Raw genomic sequence first — 21434 nt, 5'->3', positions numbered from 1 at the left:
CAGGAGGGGGTCATTTAGCCCATTGAGACTGTTTCAAAGGAACAGGAAGAGGCCATTCAGCATCTCAGAACAGATACATAGGAAAGGAGGTGGTCATTCAGCACCTTGAACGTGTTGCATAGGAACAGCAGGAGACCATTCAGCCACTCGATTCTGTTGCATAGGAACAGGATGTCATTCAGCCCCTTGAGACTGTTACATAGGGACAGGAGGAAGCCACTTAGCCCCATGTGCATGATACCTAGGAAAAGGAGGAGGCCATTTTGCTCCTTGAACATGCGGCATAGGAACAAGACGATGCCATTCAGACTTTCGAGTATGTTGCATAGGAACAGGAGGAGGGCATTCAGCCCTAGAGCCTGTTGCATAGGAACTGGAAGAGGACATTCACCTCCACGAGGATGTCAGGAGGAGGGAATTCAGCCCATCGAGACAGTTACATAGGGAAAGGATGAAGCAATTTAGCCGCGCAAGCCTGTTACCTAGCAACAGGAGGAGGCCATTTAGCCCCTTGAACCTGATACATAGGAATAAGAGGAGTACATAGAGACCGTAGAATCTGTTCCATAGGAACAGGAGGCCGTTATTCAGTCCCTCGAGCAGGCTGCATAGCAACAGGAGGAGGCCCAGTCAACCCTTCGAGACAGTTTCAAAGGAACAGGAGGAGGCCATTCAGGTTCTTGAGCCTGTTGCATGGGAAACGGAGGAGTCCATTCGGCCCCTGCAGGTTGTTACATAGGAACAGGAGGATGCCATCCAAACCCTCGAGTCTGTAACAAATGAACAAGAAGATGCCATTCAGACCCACGAGGTGGTCATTTAGCCCATTGAGACTGTTTCAAAGGAAGAGAAGGAGAGCATTCAGCATCTCAGATCTGTTACATAGGAAAAGAGGAAGCCATTCAGTACCTTGGACCTGTTGCATAGGAACAGGAGCACGCCATTCAGCCTCTCTATTCTGTTGCATACGATCAGGGTGTCATTCAGCCCTTTGAGCCTGTTACATAGGGACAGGAGGCGGCCACTTAGCGCATCGAACCTGTTACCTAGGAGAAGGAGGAGGCCATTTAGCCACTTGAACATGCTACATGCGAACAAGAGGAGGCCATTCAGGCTTTCGAGCATGTTGCATAGGAAAAGGAGGCCATTGTTCAGTCCATCGATCTGGATCCATAGGAGCAGGAGTAGAACATTCAGCATAGGAACTGGAAGAGGCCATTCACCTCCTCGAGGCAGTCAGGAGGAGGCAATTCAGCCCCTCCAAACAGTTACATAGGGACAAGAGGAAACCATTTAGCCCGTCGAACCTGCTACATAGGAAGAAGAGGAGGCCATACAGGCCTTCAAGCCTGTTCCATCGGAAAAGGAGGCCGCTGGTCAGTCTCGAGCCGGCTGCACTGGAACAAGAGGATGCCCAGTCAGCCCTTCCAGACTTGTTCAAAGGAACAGGAGGAGGCCATTCAGCCTCCTTCTGTTACATAGAAAAGAGGAGGCCATTCAGCACCTTGAACCTGTTGCATAGGAACCGGAGGAGGCCATTCAACCCCGAGAGCCTTTTGCACAGGAACTGGAAGTGGCCATTCAGCTCCTCGCAGCTGTTCACAGCAGGAGGCAAATTAGTCCCTCGAGACTGTTACCTAGGAACAGGATTAGGCCATTTACAAACTTGAGCCTGTTACATGGGCCCAGGATGAGACTATTCAGCACCTCAAGCCTGTTGCACATAAATAGGAGAAGGAACATTTATTTCCGCAATCCTAGAACCTAGGAACAGGAGGCGTTTGTTCAGTCGCTCGATCCTGTTGCATAGGAACAGGAGGATGTCATTCAGCCGCTCGAATCTGTTGCATGGGAACAGGAGGAGTTCATTTATCCCCTTGAGCCTGTTACATAGATAAAGTAGGAGGCCATTCAGCCCCCTCGAAGCGGTGCTATAGGAACAGGTGGTGGCCGATCAGAACCACGAGCATGTTACATAGGAACAAGAGGTGGTCATTTAGCCCATTGAACCTGTTACATAGGAACAGGAGTAAGCCCTTCAGTCCCTCGGGCTGTTGCATAGGAAGCGGAGGATGCCCATTCAGCCCTTCGAGATGGTTTCAAAGGAACAGGAGGAGGTCATTCAGCTTCTCAAACCTGTTACATAGGAAATGAGGAGGCCATTCAGCCCCTTGAACCTGTTGCATATGAACAGGAGGAGACTATTATGCCCATCGAGCCTGTGGCACAGGAACAGGATTGGGGCATTTATCAACTTGAGCCTGCTAAATAGGCACAGGAGGAGGCCATTGAGTCCCTTGAGGCTGTTAGATAGAAAGAGGAGGAGGACCATTAAGCCGCTCGTGGATGTTATATTGGAACATGAGGAGGCCAATTCCGCCCCATTGAGTCTGTTACAGAGGAACAGGAGGAAGTCATTCAGCATCTCAAACCTCTTACATAGGAAGAGGCAAATCCAGTCTTCCTCTTCGGCCTATTGCATAGGAACAGGAGGAGTACATTCAGGAAAGCACTCCACTTGCCTGGATGAGTGCAGCTCCAACAACACTCAAGAAGCTCGACACCATTCAGGAGTATTATCAACATCCTGGGGGTTACCATTGATCAGAAACTGAACTGGAACAGCCATATAAATACTGTGGCTACAAGAGCAGGCCAGAGGCTGGCTATTCTGGGGCGAGTGTCTCAACTTCCGACTCCCCAAAGTATTTCCACCATCTACAAGGCACAAGTTAGGAGTGTGATGGAATACTCTCCAATTGCCTGGATGAGTGCAGCTCCAACAACATTCAAGAAGCTCGACACCATTCAGGATAAAGCAGCCCGCTTGATTGGCACTCCATCCACACCTTCAACATTCACTCCCTCCACCACCGGCGCACTGTGGCTGCATTGTGTACCATCGACAAGATGCACTGCAGCAACTCGCCAAAGCTCATTCAACAGCACCTTCCAAACCCGCAAACTCTACCACATAGAAGGACAAGGGCAGCAGACGCATGGGAACATCACCACCTACAAGTTCCCCTCCAAGCCACACACCATCCTGACTTTGACTCGTATCGCCGTTCCGTCACTGTCGCTGGGCCAAAATCCTGGAACTCCCTTCCTAACAGCAATGTTGGTGTTCCTACACCATATGGACTGCAGCGGTTCAAGAAGGTGGCTCACCACCATCTTCTCAAGGGCAATTTAGGGATGGGCACTAAATGCAGGCGTAGCCAGCGATGCCCACATCCCATCAATGAATAATAAAAGAAAAAGCCCTTTCGAGCCCGTTATGTTGAAACAGGAGGAGTCAGAAGGTTATGGTTTCAAGACCCACTCCAAGGACTTGAGCATATGAAGCTAGGATGACACACTAGTACAGTGCTGAGGGAGTGCTGTTCTGTCAGAGGTGCCGTCTTTCGGATGAGATGTTAAACCAAACTGCTCTCTCAGGTGGATGTAAAAGTACCAATGCCACTGTCAAGAAGAGCTGGGATGTTCTCCCCGGTGTCCTGGCCATTATTTATCCTTCAATCAACATAACAAAAACAGTTTATCTGGTCATTATCACATTGCTGTTTGTTGGAGCTTGCTGTGCGCAAATTGTCTGCTGCATTTCCCACATTGCAACAGTGACTGCACTCCAAAAGTACTTCATTGGATGTAAAGCGCTTTCAGAGGTCCGGTGGTCGTGAAAGGCGCTATAAGAATGCAATTCTTTCTTTTAACAGGAGGAGGCCATTTAGCCCTTCGAGAATGTTTCAAAGGAACAGGAGGGGGCCATTCAGCCTCACAAACCTGTTACCTAGGAGAAGAGGAGGCCGTTCAGTCCCTTGAACCTGTTACATAGGAACAGGAGGAGGCAAACCAGCCACTTGAGCCTGTTGCTTAGTAATAGAATGCCATCCTGCTCTTTGAGCCTGTCTCATAGGGACTGGAGGAGGCCTTTTAGTCCCTTGAACCTGTTACATAGGAATAGGAGGAGGCCATTCAGACCGTCGAGCCTGTTGCCTAGGAACAGGATGTCATTCAGAGCCTCGAGCCTGTTGCATCGAAACAGGAGGAGGCCATTTAGCCCCTGGAACATGCTACATAGGAACAAGAGGAGGACATTCAGACCGTCGAGCCTGTTGCCTAGGAACAGGATGTCATTCAGGACCCTCGGGCCTGTTGCATCGAAACGGGAGGAGGCCATTTAGCCCCTTGAACCTGCTACATAGGAACAAGAGGAGGCCATTCAGACACTCGAACATGTTGCGAAGGAACAGGTGGAGGACAATTCAACTCCTCGAGCCTATAACATAGGAAAGGCAGACTGTTGATCAGTCCCTCAAGCCGTCTGCACAGGAACAGGAGGAGGCCATTCAGCCCCTCGAGCCTGTTGCATAGGATCAGAATTAAGCCATTTATCAACTTGAGCCTGGTACATAGGCGCAGGAGGAGGCCATTCAGCCTCTCGAGGTTGTTAGACAGGAACAGGAGGAGAGCAATTTAGCCCCTAGAGCCTGTTGCATAGGAACAGGTGTAGGCCACTTATCACCTCGAACCAGTTATATAGGCAGATGAACAGGCCATTCAGCCCCTCAAGCTTGTTACATAGGAACAGGAGGAGGCCATTTAGCCCCTTAACCCAGCTACATAGGAACAAGAGGCCATTCGCTTCCTCGGGTCTGTTGCATTGGAACAGTAGTGTCTCATTCAGTCCCTTGAGCATGCTAATTAGGGACAGAAGGAGACCATTCAGCCTTTTGTGCATGTTGCATAGGAACAGGAGTAGGTCCATTCAACCACTCAAGCATGATACGTCGAATCAGGAGGAGCCCATTCAGCCCCTCGAGTGTTTTATATAGGAACAGAAGAAGGGCATTAACCCATTGATCCTGTTGCTTAAGAACAGGAGTGGCACCATTCAGGCACTCGAGACTGTTACTTAGGAACAGGAGGAGGCCATTTAGTCTCTTGGACCTGCTGCATAGCAACAAGAAGAGGCGATTCAGACCTTAGATCCTGCTGCATCGAAACACGAGGAGGCCATGTAGCCCCTTAAACCAGCTACATAGGATCAGGAGAATGCCATTCAGACACTCGAGCCTGTTGCATAGGAACAGAAGGAGAACAATTCAACTCCTCGAGCGTATAACATAGTAACAGGGGGCCGTTGCTCAGTCCCTGGAGCTGGCTGCACAGGAACAGGAGGAGACCATTCAGCCCCTCGAGCTTGTAGTATCGGAACAGGATTAAGCCATTTATCAACTTCAGCCTGTTACATAGGCACAGGAGAGGCCATTCACTCTCTCTCGAGTCTGTTCGATAGAAACGGGAGGAGACCATTCAGCCCTTCCAACTTGCTGCATAGGAACAGGATTGGGCCATTTATCACCTTGAACCAGTTACATAGGCAGAGGAACGCGCCATTCAGCCCCTCGAGCCTGTTACAGAGAAACAGGAGGAGGCCATTTAGCCCCTTTAACCTGCTACATTGGAAGAAGTGGAGGCCATTCATCTCCTCGGGCCTGTTGCATTGGAACAGGAGGTGTCTCATTCAGTTCCTTGAGTACGTTACTTAGGAACATGAGGACACCATTCAGCCACTACTGCCTGTTGCATAGGAACAGGAGTAGTTCCATTCAACCACTCAACAACGTTACATAGAAACAGGAGGTGGCTATTCAGCCTCTCGAGCCTTTTATATTGAAACAGGAGGAGGACATTCAGCCCATCAATCCTGTTGGATAAGAACAGGAGGATGATCAGTCAGGCAAAAGTGGCTGTTAAACAGGAACAAGAGGAGGCCATACAGCCCCTCGAGTCTATTACATCAGAACACGAGGAGGCCAATTAGCCCCTTGAAACTGCTACATAGGATCATGAGAATGCCTGTTGCTAACGAACAGGGGCAAGCCATTCAGCACCTCGAGGCTGGAACTTAGGAACAGAAGGCGGTTGTTCAGTAGATCAAGCCTGTTGCATATAAAAAATGGAGGATGCCATTGAGCCCCTCTAAGCTGTTATATAGGAACAGTATTAAGCCATTTACCAACTTGAGCCTGTTACATATGCATAGGAGGTGGTCATTCAGCCTCTCGAGGCTGTTAGATAGAAAGAGCAGGAGTCCCATTGACCCCCTAGAGCCTGTTGCATAGGAACAGGAGTAGGCCATTTATCACCTTGAAACTTTTAAATAGGCAGAGGAACAGACAATTCAGCCCCTCGAGCCTGTTACATAGGAAAGGGACGAGGCAATTTAGCCCCTTTAAGCTGCTACATAGAAACAGGAGGAGGCCATTCAGCCTCTCGGGAATTTATATTGCAACAGGAGGAAGGCATTCAGCCCATCAATCCTGTTGCATAAGAACAGGAGGATAACCTTTCAGGCACACGTGACTGTTAAATAGGAACAAGAAGAGGCCATAGAGGCATCCAGTCTGTTGCATCAGAACACAAGGAAGCCATTTACCCCCTTGAACCTGCTACATAGGATCAAGAGAATGCCATTCAGCACCATGAGTCTGTTGCTTAATAACAGGAGCAAGCCATTCAGCCCCTCGAGCCTGTTGCATATGAATAGGAGAAGGAACATTCAGTTCCTCGAGCCTGGAACTTAGGAACAGGAAGCAGTTCTCCAGTCGGTCAAGCATGTTGCATAGGAACAAGGGAAGGCCATTCAGCCCCTCGAACCTGTTGCCTGGGAACAGGAGGAAGCCGTTCAGCCCCTGGAGCCTGTTACATAGGAGCAGGAGTAGGCCAATTATCCCCTTGATTCTGTTACATAGGTAAAGGATGAGGCCGCTTAGCCCCCTCGACACTGTGCCATAGGAAAAGCAGGAGGCCATTCAGGTTCTCGAGCCTGTTGCATGGGAACAGGAGGAGCCCATTCAGCCCATGGAGGCCTTTGTATCGAATAGGAGGATGCCATTGAAACCCATGAGACTTTTACGTAGGTACAGGAGGAGGCCATCCACCTCTCAAGACTGTTACAAATGAACAAGAGGTCAATCAGCGCCTCAAGACTGTTACATAGGAACAGGGGAGACCATTCTGCTCCTCGAGCCTTTTGCATAGGAACAGCAGTAGGCCATTTATCCCCTTGGGCCTGTTTACTACGGCAAGGATGAGGCCATTCGGCCAGTTATGCCCTCTAGACTGTTTCAAAGAAACAGGAGGAGGCCATTCAGCCACTCCAACCTATTGTATAGGAACAGGAGGTGGCCATTCAGCCCCTTGAGCCTGTTGCATAGGAACAGGAGGAGGACATTCAGCCCCTCGAGCCTGTTGCATAGGAACAGAAGGAGGACATTCAGCCCCTCGAGCCTGTTGCATAGGAACAGAAGGAGGACAATTCAGCTCCTCGAGCCTATTACATAGGAACAGGATTAGGACCATTAAGCTCACTCTCGAAAGTTACCTATGAACAGGAGGAGGCCCATCCGCCCCATTTAGTCTGTTGCAGAAGAACAGGAGGAGCCCATTCAGCATCTCGAGCCTGCTACAGAGGAACAGGAGTTGATCATTCAGCCCCTTGAGCCAGTTGCATAGGAACAGGAGGAGGACATTCAGCCCTCGAACCTATTACATAGGAACAGGAGGAGGAGAATTCAGCACCTTGAGCCTGTAACATAAGAACAGGAGAGCGTTGGTCAGTCCCTCAAGCCGGCTGCATAGTATCAGGAGGAGAGTATTCAGCCCCTAGAGCCTGTTGCATAAGAACTGGAAGAGGCCATTCAGCTCCTCGAGGCTGGGAGGAGGCAATTCAGCCCCTCAAGTCTGTTACATAGGAACAGGAGGTGAATATTCAGCTCCTCGAGTCTGTTGCATAGGAACAGGAGGAGCTCCATTCAGCCCCTAGAACCAGTTGTATAGAAACAAGAGCAGGCCATTCAGGCAACAAAGTAGGTCAGAGGCTAGGTATTCTGCGGCGAAGGTCTCATCTCCTGACTCCCCGAAGCCTCTCCACCATCTACAAGGCACAAGTAAGGAGTGTGATGGAATACTCTCCACGTGCCTGGAGGAGTGCAGCTCCAACAACACTCAAGAAGCTCGACACCCTCCAGGACAAAGCAGTCTGCTTGATTGACACTCCATTCACCACCTTTAACATTCACTCCCTCCACCAGCGGCGTACCGTGGCTGCAGTGTCTACCATCTACACGATGCACTGCAGCACTGCATGCACAACCCTCATCGACCCTCCTTGTTACCTCCTCAAAACATTAAATCACGTTAGCCAGACACGAACTCCCATTAACAAATCCATGCTGACTGCCCTTGATTAATCCATATTTTTCCCGTTACTCAGAATTTTTTCTGATAATTTTCCCACCACGGAGTTTAGGCTGGCTGGCCTGTAATTACTCAGTTTATCACTTTCTTCTTTTATAAACAATGGTACAACTTTAGCAGTCCTCCAGTACTCTGGCACCACACCTGTAGCCGGAGATGATTGGAAAATGATGGTATTTCCTATTTCCTCTCTTGCTTCTCTTAACAGCCTGGGATACATGCCATCCGGGCCTGGGAATTTATCCACCTTCAAATACGCTAATCCCCTTCATACTTCCTCGCTCACTATGTTTATTTCATCTAATATTTCACACTGCTCCTCCCTGATTGCAATGACTGCTTCGTCTCTCCCTTTTATGAAAACAGGCGCAAAGTATTCATTAAGGACCATATGCAGGTCTTCCGCCTCCACACATAGATTACCTACATGGTCTCTAATAGGCCCTAATCTTTCTTTAGTTGTCCTCTTGCTCTTACTATATTTACAAAACATCTTTGGGTTTTCCTTCATTTTACCTGCCAACATTTTTTATGCTCTCTCTTTTCTTTCCTAATTTCCTTTTTAATTTCACCCCTGCACTTTCCCTACTCCTCTTGGGTTTCTATGGTATTGAGTACTCGGTAACTGTCATAAACCTCCATTTTTTTCTTTATCCTACCCTGTATGCCCCTTGACATCCAGGAGGCTCTAGATTTCTTAGTCCCATCCTTTTTCTTTAAGGGTACATACTTGCGCTGAGCCCCCACTATCTCCCCCTTGAATGTGTCCCACTGCTCTGACACTGATTAAACTTCAAGTAGCTGCTTCCAGTCCAGTTTGGCTAAATCACATCTCAACTTAGTAAAATTGGCCTTTCCCCAATTGACAACTTTTATTCCTGGATTATCTTTGTCCTTTTCCGTAACTACCCTAAATCTAACTGAATTATGATCACTACCCCCAAAGTGCGCTCCCACTGAGACCCCGTCCACCTGTCCAGTTTAATTCCCTAAAACTAAGTCCAGAACTTCCCCGCCCTTGTTTGTCTTGCCACGTCCTTGGTAAAAATGTTCCACTGAATGCATATCAGGAATTCTGTACCCTCTCTACCCTTCACATTAATTTTATCCCAGTTAGTATTGGGGTAGTTGAAATCCCCTACTGTTACTGCGCTATATTCTTTGCACTTCTCAGAAATGTGCCGATATATTTGCTCTTCTATCTCCCTCTGACTGTTTGGGGGTCTGTACAGCACCTCCAACAGTGAGATTGCTGCTTTTTTATTCTTCAGTCTAACCCATATGGCCTCATTCGATGATCCTTCCAAGATATCCTCCCTCCTCAGAGCTGTAATTGTACCTTTAACCAATACTGAAAACCCTTCCTTTTTATCCACCTCTCTATCTCGCCTGAAAAACCTTTAACCAGGAATGTTGAGCAGTCATTCCTGCCCTTCTTTCAGCCATGTCTCAGTTATGGCTGTAACATCATACTCCCACATGCCTTTAGTTCATCTGCCTTATTTCCCAGACTCCTTGCATTACAATATATAACATTTTCATTGCCAAACTGCATTTTTGTCTATTTTCTAACCTTTGCGTCCTCTGCCTTCCAAACACGCTTACTAATTTTCGGCATTCCATTTCCAGCTTGCCTTCTCTCCCTTCTGAATCAACTCTCAGGTTCCCATACCCCTGCTAAGATAGAATAAATCCTCCCAAAAAGCACTAATAGACCCTGCCACGAGGATATTGGTCCCGGCTCTGTTGCGGTGCAAACCCTCCGGCTTGTAGGGGTCCCACCTCCTCCAGAAATGGTCCCAATGCCTCACGAATCTAAAGTCCTCCCTCCTGCACCATCTCTCCAGCCAAGCATTCATCCGCTCTATCCTCCTTTTCCTGTACTCGCTAGCACGTGGCACCAGGAGACATCTGCAGGTTACTAACTTTGAGGTCCTGCTTTATAATCTCCCGCCTAGCTCCCTAAAATCTGCCTGCGGGACCTCATTCGCTTTCTGCCTATGTCATTGATGCCAACATGGACAACGACCTTTGGCTGATCACCCCCCCCCCGCCCTCAGAATGTCCTGCACCCTGTGTGGAAGTGTAAAGTTATCCAATTTGGCAGGAAAAATGGAAAAGCAGAATATTTCGTAAAATGTGAGAGACCAGTAAATGGTGATCTTTAGAGGGATTTGGGAGTCCTTTCACACAAATCACAGAAAGTTAACATGCAGGTCCTACAAGCAATTAGGAAGGCAAATGTTATGTAACCTTTATTGCAAGCAGGTTGCAATATACGACTAAGGAACTCTTGCTGCAATTATATGGGGCTTTGGGGAGACCAAATCTGGTGTACTGTGCACAGTTTTGGTCTCCTTATCTAAGGAAGAATATACTTGCCTTAGAGAGGGTGCAATGCAGATTCACTAGATTGATTCCGTTGCTGAATGGGCTTTCCTATGAGGAGAGATTGAGCAGAATGGAGTTATATTCTCTGGAGATTAGAAGAATGAGAGGTGATCGAATTGAAACATATCAAGTTCTTCGAGGGCTTGACAGGGTAGATGCTGATGGACTGTTTCCACTGGCTGTAGAGTCTAGAACTAGAGGCATAGTCTCAGGATAAGGGGTCGGCCATTTAGGACAGAGATGAGGAAGAATTTATTCACTCAGAGTGTTATGAATCTTCAGAATTATCTGCCCGAGAAGGCTGTGGATGCTCAGCCGTTGAATATATTCGATATAGAGATAGATACATTTTTGGACTCTAGGGAAATCAAGGGATATGGGGATCGGGCGGGAAAGTGGAGTTGGTGTCGATGATCAGCCATGATCTTATTGAATGGCGGATCAGGCTCGAGAGCGGTATGGCCCAGTCCTACTCCAATTTCTTATGTTCTTATATAAATTCCTCTCTCACCTTTCCTGGGAATATCAGCAGTCGGTTGGTGAGGTTAAACAAGCAATCATTCGTCGTCAACTTGGAGCGGTGCCAGGACCACCCGCGAGGCCCGAAACCGTCAATCCCAGACCCCCATCCGTCACAATGTGGGCGGGGCTCCCAGACCCCCATCCGTCACAATGTGGGCGGGGCTCCCAGACACCCCAACTGTCACAATGTGGGCGGGGCTCCCAGACCCCCATCTGTCACAATGTGGGCGGGGCTCCCAGAGCCCCATCCATCACAATGTGGGCGGGGCTCCCAGACACCCCAACTGTCACAATGTAGGCGGGGCTCCCAGACCCCCATCTGTCACAATGTGGGCGGGGCTCCCAGACCCCCATCCGTCACAATGTGGGCGGGCCTCCCAGACACCCCAACTGTCACAATGTGGGCGGGGCTCCCAGACCCCCATCTGTCACAATGTGGGCGGGGCTCCCAGACCCCCCATCCGTCACAATGTGGGCGGGGCCCCCAACCCCCATCTGTCACAATGTGGGCGGGGATCCCAGGCCCCCATCCATCACAATGTGGGCGGGGCTCCCAGACCACCCATCCGTTACAATGTGGGCGGGGCTCTTAGGAACCCATGTCACAATGTGGGCGGGGCTCTCAGTCCCCCATGTCACAATGTGGGCGGGGCTCCCAAACACCAGAGGGTGACAGGGGTGATGCTGTGATCTAATTGGTCAAACAGTGGGCAATGAGGGCCGTTGCCCGGGTTTCCCGGGCCGGGCCCGCTCCCGCGATCCTTATTCCACCCGGGGCTGTGAGGCGGTGGATTCCAGATCCGACCCCCAATTATCGCTCTGATCGGCCCCTCTGCTTTCCGTAGCTCCGCCTGCTGTTGCTGGTTGGGCTCCTCAAACCTGTCTATTTTAGTCTTGTTCCATCCCGGTGCCTGTCTCCGGCTGCTCCAGAGGCGAATCAGAGCCGCTTGCAAATGGGAAAAGCAGAGCGTTTGCCAGCGACATGATTCCTCCAGGCGCTGCCGCAGGGCAGGCTGAAGACCTCGAACTAACGGCTTTCTGTGAGACAAGTTACCGGCAGCCTGGAGCAGTTCAGGGACACACGTCCATCAGCAGCATAATCCATCATAACACTCAACCGGGACATCACTGGGACTCTGCCTAGTCCCAGGAACCAAGACCACCCTGATTCCTCCGGCTGCAGAGACTGCTGTAACTTCCCAACAACTGCTGGGGAGTTTTCCTGCCCTTTTGACAATTAGCGTGAATAGAGCACCATATCCCACAGGAAGGCTGAGAGGAAGAAGCCGTATCAGGTCCTCCGGCTGTATTTGCAGCCTGATCCTCACATCTTCCACCTGCCTAACATGCTCAAAGATCGATCCCTTGTCAGGGTCGAACATCCCTCCATCCTTCGCTAATTCTTTTAAAACTTTCCCCGAGGTCGGGGAGCAGCATCCGCAGCAGCTGCTGGTGGCTCCACATTCTGCGCATCTGCATCTGGGTATTGCAGACCCGCCCGCAACAACCCCGATACCGGAGGCACCGGCCCCTGTCCTGATCTCTGCACTGCCTCATTAAGAAGCACATCACCGTCACTGTCAGATTCAGATCTCAAGCCCTGTCCCACCACATTACCCTCTGTAACTACCTCTGGGGGAAGCTACCAGGGGATACATAGATCCCGCCGCTAATCAGCCCTCGGATACATAGGCAGCGGATGCTGTCTCCGAGTTACAGCTCGCCACACTACCGTCACTTCTGTCCTGAAGCACCATTCTGAATGCACGATCTAGCTCTAACACATCATCGCTTAGCTGCGAATTCTCAAGCTGCACTCGTGCAATCACCTTCTCCAAACCTATTGTTTCATATTAACCTGAGGGGCCAGTGAGACAGTCAGCTTTTTAACCGACTGTCTCTCACTCTGCAAGCTTGATTTCTGTGCTAACTGAGCAGATTCCAGCTCCTCACACTGGATTTCACACTCCTGTAGCTGTTTAGAGAGAGCTTTACAGGCCATAAGTAAGCTTTGGACCATCAGGCCTTTTATCTTTATAATTTTGTTTTTTTATCTCAATCATCCTGAAAGCAAATTCTGACCCAATCGGATGGATCAGCTTGTAGGTCAGGGTCAAGGGTCACGTTGATGGATATACTTCTCCAAACATTCATCTAAATTAGATTTAGGTGTAGCCTTGCCTTTAAAATAATGTCAGTGCAACATGCAAGTACTAAAATTCGGAGCCAGGCCACGAAAATGTGACTGACAGTTAAAGCATTGAGCAGCAAAATCAGAATAAATGGGAGACACGGGGTTAGAATATAATGAAGGAATTCGATAGCTCCCCACACCCGTGAAATGCGAACCCAGCTTGTGACAAAACAAAACCAGGGCGAGTTCCCAAGCATATTCCAATCTGTTAACATAAAGAACCGGAAAATGTTCTTTAAACAGTTCAGCACAGTCACTGTTCCTAGAACCACAGCCGCCATTATCTCGGAGAAATATTTAGTTTTCAACATTTGGCAACAAATGACCACAAATTGATCAAAGGTGAAAGTGACTGTGAGCCAGACAGAACAGCCCGTGGCTGCATAAAGCAGGACCGTGTGGATATTACACACTGGAATGGACTCCACAAAACGAAACTCTTCCCAAAAAGCAATAGGAATCTGCCTCAATATCAGACTGATGATAACGACCAGTAGATCCGTGTTGCCATGGCCACCAGTTATCGAGTGACACATTTGGAGAGCCCGCACTTACCCTGAGACAGGATCACATTGTCATTAAGTTAACTTTAAGGAAGATACATTAACAGTGTAATTATGCATCAGGCTGGGAGCAAACACAGAACTTTGATGGAGTTCGGGTTCAAATTTGCAGCCTGCCTTGATTTTAATGGAGGAGGCGGGATGGAGCCGGATTGCCTCGTGGGTGGGTTTCGGACCCGCTGCCGGTTTCAGCCGCTCCCGATGTCCCATTTTGATTTAATTGGTCCAATTAGTCCGCTGCCTGCTGCAATGACTGGGAGCGGGTCTGCACTGATGACTGTTGGTCTGTACTGATGAGGTCATTGCTGCACTTGTTTTTCAGGGCTCCATGTCGACTCAGCCTCTTATTTCTCGTTAGTGTTGCAGCTTGAAGGTGCTCAAAATTGATCAAAGGTGAAAGTGACTGCAAGCTCTTGTGCAGGGAGTAGGAGGGCACAGGGAGATCCTGTTCCCGAAGGGTGTAAGGACAAACCTAGTAATTACAGGCCGGTCAGGTTAACATCAGTGTTGGGTAAAGTTTTAGAAACTATTATCAAGGGAAACATTGAAGAGGTTTAAGCTAATTAAGGAGAGCCAACACGGATTTTCAAAAGGCAGATCATGCTTGACTAATCTGATTGAACTTTTTGAAGAAGTAACAGGGAAGATCGAAGAAGGGAATGCAATGGATGTTGTCCACGTGGATTTTAGGAAGGCGTTTAACAAAGTACCACATAGAATACTGGTTAACAAAGTTGAGGCTCATGGACTAGTTGGATCAGTGGCAGCTTGGATAATGAATTGGCTTAAGGACAGAAAACAGCGAGTTGCGGTAAATGGCTATTTTTCAGATTGGAGGATGATAGACAGTGGTGTTCCCCAAGGGTCAGTGCTGGGCCCACTGTTTGTTTGAGTTTTATAAATGACGTGGATATTGGAATACAAAGTAGAATTTCTACATTTGCCCATGACACTAAATTTGGGGGTTTGGCAAACAGTGCGGATGATAGCAATCGATTTCAACTGAACATAGAAAGACTAGCAAAATGGGCAGACAATTGGCAGATGAAATTTAAAATAGAGAAGTGGTGACTTGATACACTTTGGCAGAAGGAACAGGGAGATGCAATAGACACTTAATGGCAATGTTTTACAGTGTGTGCAGCGACAGAGGGACCTGGGAGTTAATGCGCATCAGTCCCTGAAGGTGGCAGAGCATATCGAGAGAGTGGTTAGCAAAGCATATGGGATCTTGGGTTTCATAAATAGAGGTACTGAGAACAAATGTAGAGACGTTATGCTGAATCTTTATAAAGCGCTGGTTATGGCACAACTTGAGTGTTGCGTCCAGCTCTGGTCACCACAATTTAGGAAGGATATGAAAGCCCTTGAGAAGGTGCAGAAGAGATTTACCAGAGTGGTTCCGGGGATGGGGTTTCTTTGCTATAAGGACAGGTTGGAGAAGTTGGATTTCTTTTCATTAGAGCAAAGGAGGTTGAGAGGTGATTTGATAGAGGTGTACAAGATTATGATGGGTTTGCATAGGCTAACGGGGGAAGGCTGTTTCCACTAGTTGATGGTACAATGAATTGGGGACACAGATTTAAGATTTTGGGCAAGAGATACGGGAGGATATGAGAAAAAATCATTTTACGCAGCGAGTGGTGAGGACCTGGAACTCGCTGCCGATGGAAGTGGTGGAAGCAGAGACACTCGATGTTTTCAAGGGGAGACTGGACAGGCACTTGAGGGAAATTAACTTGCAGGGCTTCGGGGATAGAGCGGGGGAATGGGACTGACTGGATTGCTCTGCAGTGAGCCGGCACAGATTAAATGGGCCGAATAGCCTCCTTCTTTGCAGATATGACTCGATGACTCTATGATTCCCAAAGGCCAGAGGAAGCCTCCTCAGCAGAGAAAGGCTGCCTGGCTGGAGATTGCTGAGGAGGTTAATGCAAGGTCGCTATGTGCAGGCACCTGGCTGCACCAAAGTGAATAACCTCACATTTCCCTACATTATGCCCCATCTGCCACATTACTGCCCACTCACTTAGTCTATCTATATCCCATTGCAGACTGTTTCTCCTCACAGATTACTGTTCCACCTAGCTTTGCATCAGCAAACTTGGATACATTACACACGGTCCATTCGTCTAGGACATTAATATAGATTGTAAATAAGTGAGACGCCAGCAATTATCCTTGTGGCACCCTACTAGTTACAGCCTTCCAAATTGAAAAAGATTTGTTTATCACTACTCTCTGTTTTCTGTTCGTTAACCAATCCTCTATCCATACTACTATATTACCCCCAACCCCATGAGTCCTAATCTTGTGTAATAACCTTTAATGCGGCACCTTATCGATTGCCTTTGGAAATACAAATATACTACATCCACCGGTTCCCCTTTTTGTACCCTGCAGGTTACATCCTCAAATAACACTAATAAATTTGTCAAGCACGATTTCCCTTTCATAAAACTATGTTGACTCTGCCTAATCAAGTTATGATTTTCTAAGTGCCCTGATACCACTTTCTTAACAATGGATTCCGTCATTTTCCCGACGACTGATATCAGGCTAACTGGCCTGTATTTCCCTGTATTTTTTCTCTCCCTCTGGAGTCGAGGGCCCTGTCAACCTCTGTGGAGGGGAATCCTTAGGAAAGCAAAAAGGAAGGCATTTTTGAAGCACTGGTATGCAAGGTGGCATCATCGGATCAGATGTGATGCAGACGGAGAAACTGGGACTATGGAATAGAGACATTACACGATGCAAGTTGGGAGGAAGTATGATCAATGTAGCTGTGGGATTCGGTGGCCCTGCAGTAGACACTTTAAACAACCTAACCCAAGAAATGTAGGCAGTAAGTCAAGAACGGAAGGGAAGAGTCGGAGTTGGTCATGTGAAACGCTGGAATTTAAAGCGATATTGATGAAAGTTTCCAGTTCAGGGCAAGAGCAGGAAGCAGCACAGATATTAACCAACCGGGAAAACCATGTCAAGGATGTGACATGACTAGGTCTGAAGCAAAGAATATTCCACATATAGCGTTAAAAGACAGACATAGCTTGGACCCATGTGGGTTCACCAGTGACAAATTTATTTGGAGGAAGTGAGAAGCGTCAAAGGAAAAGCTGTTTAATGTGAGGCCGAGTTTGGCCAGGTGGAGAAGGGTGGTTGTGGATGGGGATTGGTTGGGCTGCCATGCATGGAAGAAGCGCAGGGCCCGCAGGCCATCCTGGTGGGGTGGAGGTCTAGAGGGACTGGACGTCCTGGTGAGAAGTGGAAATCTAGAGGCGCTGGACATCGTTGTAAGGGATGGATGTGTAGAAGGACTGAACGTCATGATGAGAGATGGAGATGTAAATGGACTGGACAACCTGGTGAGCGATGGACATGTAAGGAGCTGAATATCCTGGTGGGGTGAGGTTGTAGAAGGACTGGGGATCTATGTTCAAAAGGAGACGGCTATGGCCAAGAAACTGGAATGGTTAAAATGGTGGATGGCGTCGGAAGAGATTAGCCAAGGGGAGATCATTTACAGTTTTGATAGGAAGAAGTCAGTCCCGTGGGGCATTAACAGGTTGATATGATTGGTCTACCGGCGGGGTCCTGTCTGTGGATGTTTGAAAGGAGGCAGCAGGGGCTGTGCCAGGTTAGTGGACTATGAGTTTGGAGGCCGTGCGGTGAAGATCTCCAGAGGAGATGAGGTCAGTGACAGTCTGGGAAAGGATGGCTTGATGTTCGGTGGTGGGGTAACGGTGCGCGGGAGGGACGAGGAGGTGTCAGAGTTTGGGCCGTATTTTTCGACACCTACGGGTGTGTACGAGATGTGTACGTGACCGTAGGGGCCGCGCTAGTTCCGGGTTTAGGTATCGGAATCTTCTTGACAGATCCTCCGTATCCCAGGGAGATGGGCCTCTGCCGGTGGAGATTTCCGCTATTTGCCCAACTTACGCCCGCTGAACGCCTGTGAAGTTCTTATGCCTGATAAATGCAGGTGTAAGGCCTGCTATTACCCGCATCAGAGTTTAAAAAATAGCAAAATAAAATGTTATCACTCATTTATATATTAACAACCCTGTCCAATAAGGTAAGTTGATTGTCGCCCCATTAATACATATATTTTCAAAAAATTAAAGTTTCGTTTAAAATAATTAATTAAATGGAATTTTAATTAATTTTAAATATGATATTTATTTATTTTATGTGTTTGTGTATTTTTAAAGTGATCCCCATTCATATTTATGGGAGCTCCGGACGCACCAAACTCCCAGAAGTATGAATGGGGATTCCCTTCTTTTATTGGTTGAGCTGGCCCATGTGAGCCCAGGGGTGCTTGTGAGCCGCATGCGCACCTGAGATCCCTGGGCCTCTGCCCGCGCGGACCCGGAGAAGCCCAGGATCGCGAGACTCCAAACCTCCCGGGCCACCAGGGAAATGCGGAGATTTTTCACAGGTCGGAGGCATCCACCCGCGGGAAGCCTCCGATCGCAAATTGTGGGCCTTTGTGTTTAGAGTCCACAAGGTAGCGCTATTTTCAACACACAACAACAGCGACTCCCTTATCAGCAGAATTAATGATAATGTCAGGTTTGTACCTGAGAGAATGGAATGCTGCAAGTTCACAGGGACATGGATCAGAGTGAGGGAAGCAAGTATGATTTGATTGGGATTACAGAAACGTGGCTGCAGGGTGGGCAAGGCTGGGAACTTAACATCCAGGGATATACAATATTTAGGAAGGATCGGCAAAAAGGTAGGGGAGGTGGGGTAGCATTGCTGGTAAAGGAGGGGATTAATGCAATGGAAAGGAAGGATATTAACTCGGATGAAACGGAATCTGTATGGGTAGAAATGAGAAATAGCAAGGGGAGGAAAACGTTAGTGGGTGTGATATATAGGCCTCCAAATAGTAATATGGAGGTTAGGGAAGGCATAAAAAGGGAAATTAGAGAAGCGTGCGATAAGAGCACAGCTGTCATCATGGGTGACTTTAATTTACATATTGATTGGACTACCCAAATTAGTAAAAATTCTGAGGAGGAGGAATTCCTGGAATGTTTTCGGGACGGTTATCTGGACCAATATGTCGAGGAGCCGACTCGAGATCAGGCCATTTTAGACTGGGTATTGTGCAATGAGAAGGGACTTATCAGCAATCTTGTACGAGGCCCCTTGGGTCAGAGCGATCATAATATGATCGAGATCTCAGTCGAGATGGAGAGTGAGGAAATTGAATCAGAGACTAAGGTCCAGAACTTAAATAAAGGGAATTACGAGGGTATGAGACGGGAATTGGGTAAGATTGATTGGGTGGTGTTTCTGGGGGGATTGACAGTGGATAGACAATGGCAAGCATTCAAAGATAGAATGGAAGAATTCCAGAACATGTTTATACCGGTTTGGCATAAAAATAAAACTAAAAAGGTGACTCAACCGTGGATAACGAGGGAAATTAGGGACAGCATAAAATCAAAAAAAAGGGCATATCAACTGGCAAAAAAAAGCACCAGACCGGAAGATTGGGGGCAGTACAGGATACAGCAAAAGAGGACAAAGGGATTAATCAGGAAGGGGAAAATAGAATACGAAAGTAAACTTGCAGCAAACATAAAGACAGACTGCAAAAGCTTTTATCGGTATATCAGGAGGAAAAGACTGGTAAAATCCCAAGTCGGTCCCTTGCAGTCCGATTCGGGAGAATATATAATGAAGAATAAGGAAATGGCAGACCAATTAAACTCATACTTTGGTTCTGTATTCACAAAGGAGGACACAAATAACCTCCCAGGAATATCGGAAAACATAGGGACTAATGAGAGGGAGGAGCTGACAGAAATTAGTATCTCTAGGGATATGGTGTTGGGTAAGTTGAGGGGACTGAAGGCCGACAAATCCCCGGGGCCTGATAAACTACATCCTAGGGTACTTAAGGAGGTGGCCCTGGAGATAGCAGATGCTCTAAGGATCATCTTCCGGAACTCCATTGACTCGGGAACAGTACCCGTGGATTGGAGGGTAGCTAATGTTACCCCAATATTTAAAAAGGGGGGTAGAGAGAAAGCAGGGAATTATAGACCAGTAAGCCTTACATCGGTTGTGGGCAAAATGCTAGAGTCCATTATTAAGGATAAAATAGCGGAGCACTTGACAAATGGGGAAAGGATCGGACAGAGTCAACATGGATTTACAAAGGGTAAATCGTGTTTGACTAATCTGCTGGAATTTTTTGAGGAAGTAACTGGTAAAATAGATGGGGGAGAGCCAGTGGATGTGGTGTACCTTGACTTCCAGAAAGCCTTCGATAAGGTTCCACACAAAAGATTATCATGCAAAATTAAGGCTCATGGGATTGGGGGCAAAGTATTAACGTGGATAGAGAACTGGCTGGCGGATAGAAAACAGAGAGTTGGAATAAACGGCTCGTTTTCGGAGTGGCAGGCAGTGACCAGCGGGGTGCCGCAAGGATCTGTCCTGGGACCCCAGCTGTTCACAATATATATAAATGATCTGGATCAGGGAATTGAATGCAATATTTCCAAATTCGCTGACGACACTAAACTAGGAGGAGGGGTGGGCTCTGATGAGGATGTCAGGAGGCTACAGTGCGATTTGGACAGGTTGGGGGAATGGGCGGATACGTGGCAGATGCACTATAATGTGGATAAATGCGAGGTTATCCACTTTGGGGGTAAAAACAGGAGGGTAGATTATCTAAATGGCAATAGATTGGGAGATGGGGAAGTGCAGAGGGACCTGGGTGTTCTTGTGCACCAGTCACTGAAGGAGAGCATGCAGGTGCAACAGGCGATTAAGAAGGCAAATGGTATGTTGGCCTTCATATCAAGGGGGTTCGAGTATCGGAATAGGGATACCTTACTACAGCTGTGCAAGGTGCTGGTGAGACCGCATCTGGAGTATTGTGTACAGTTTTGGTCGCCCCATCTGCGGAAGGATGTTCTTGCCATGGAAAGAGTGCAACGGCGATTCACCAGGCTGATACCTGGAATGGCGGGAATGACCTACGAAGAGAGATTAAATAGTTTGGGCTTGTACTCACTGGAGTTTAGAAGATTGAGAGGGGATCTCATCGAAACATATAAAATTATGGCAGGCCTGGACAGCCTGAATTCAGAGAGAATGTTTCCAATGGCCGGGGAGCACAGAACCAGGGGCCACAGTCTAAAAATAGCGGGCAAATCATTTAAAACAGAGATGAGGAAGAATTTCTTCACTCAAAGAGTGGTGAGCCTGTGGAATTCCCTGCCACAGAGGGCTGTGAAGGCTAATTCAATAAATATTTTCAAGAGAGAATTGGATATATTTCTGAAGGCTAAGGGGATTAAGGGTTACGGAGAAAAGGCGGGGACGGGGTACTGAACTGGTAAGATCAGCTATGATCTCAGACGAAGATCAGCCATGATCTCATTGAATGGCGGAGCAGGCACGAAGGGCCGAATGGCCTACTCCTGTTCCTATCTCTATGTATCTATGTAAGCGAGGATTCACTG

At 48.0% G+C, this 21434-nt stretch overlaps 1 protein-coding gene across 1 annotated transcript in view; it reads left to right on the top strand.

The window, feature by feature from the left end:
- Window positions 1–21434, top strand: part of LOC147098128 (scavenger receptor cysteine-rich domain-containing protein DMBT1-like) — a 452456-nt gene that overhangs the window by 329018 nt on the left and 102004 nt on the right. The gene's annotated exons all lie outside the window — the stretch shown is intronic.

The sequence above is a fragment of the Somniosus microcephalus genome, chromosome 30 (genome assembly GCF_052327205.1).
Source record: "Somniosus microcephalus isolate GS21.2 chromosome 30, FLI_Smic_1.0, whole genome shotgun sequence".
Lineage (NCBI taxonomy): Eukaryota > Metazoa > Chordata > Chondrichthyes > Squaliformes > Somniosidae > Somniosus > Somniosus microcephalus.
Note: the sequence above shows the minus strand (reverse complement) of the source record. Positions and strands in the feature narration are given on the sequence as shown.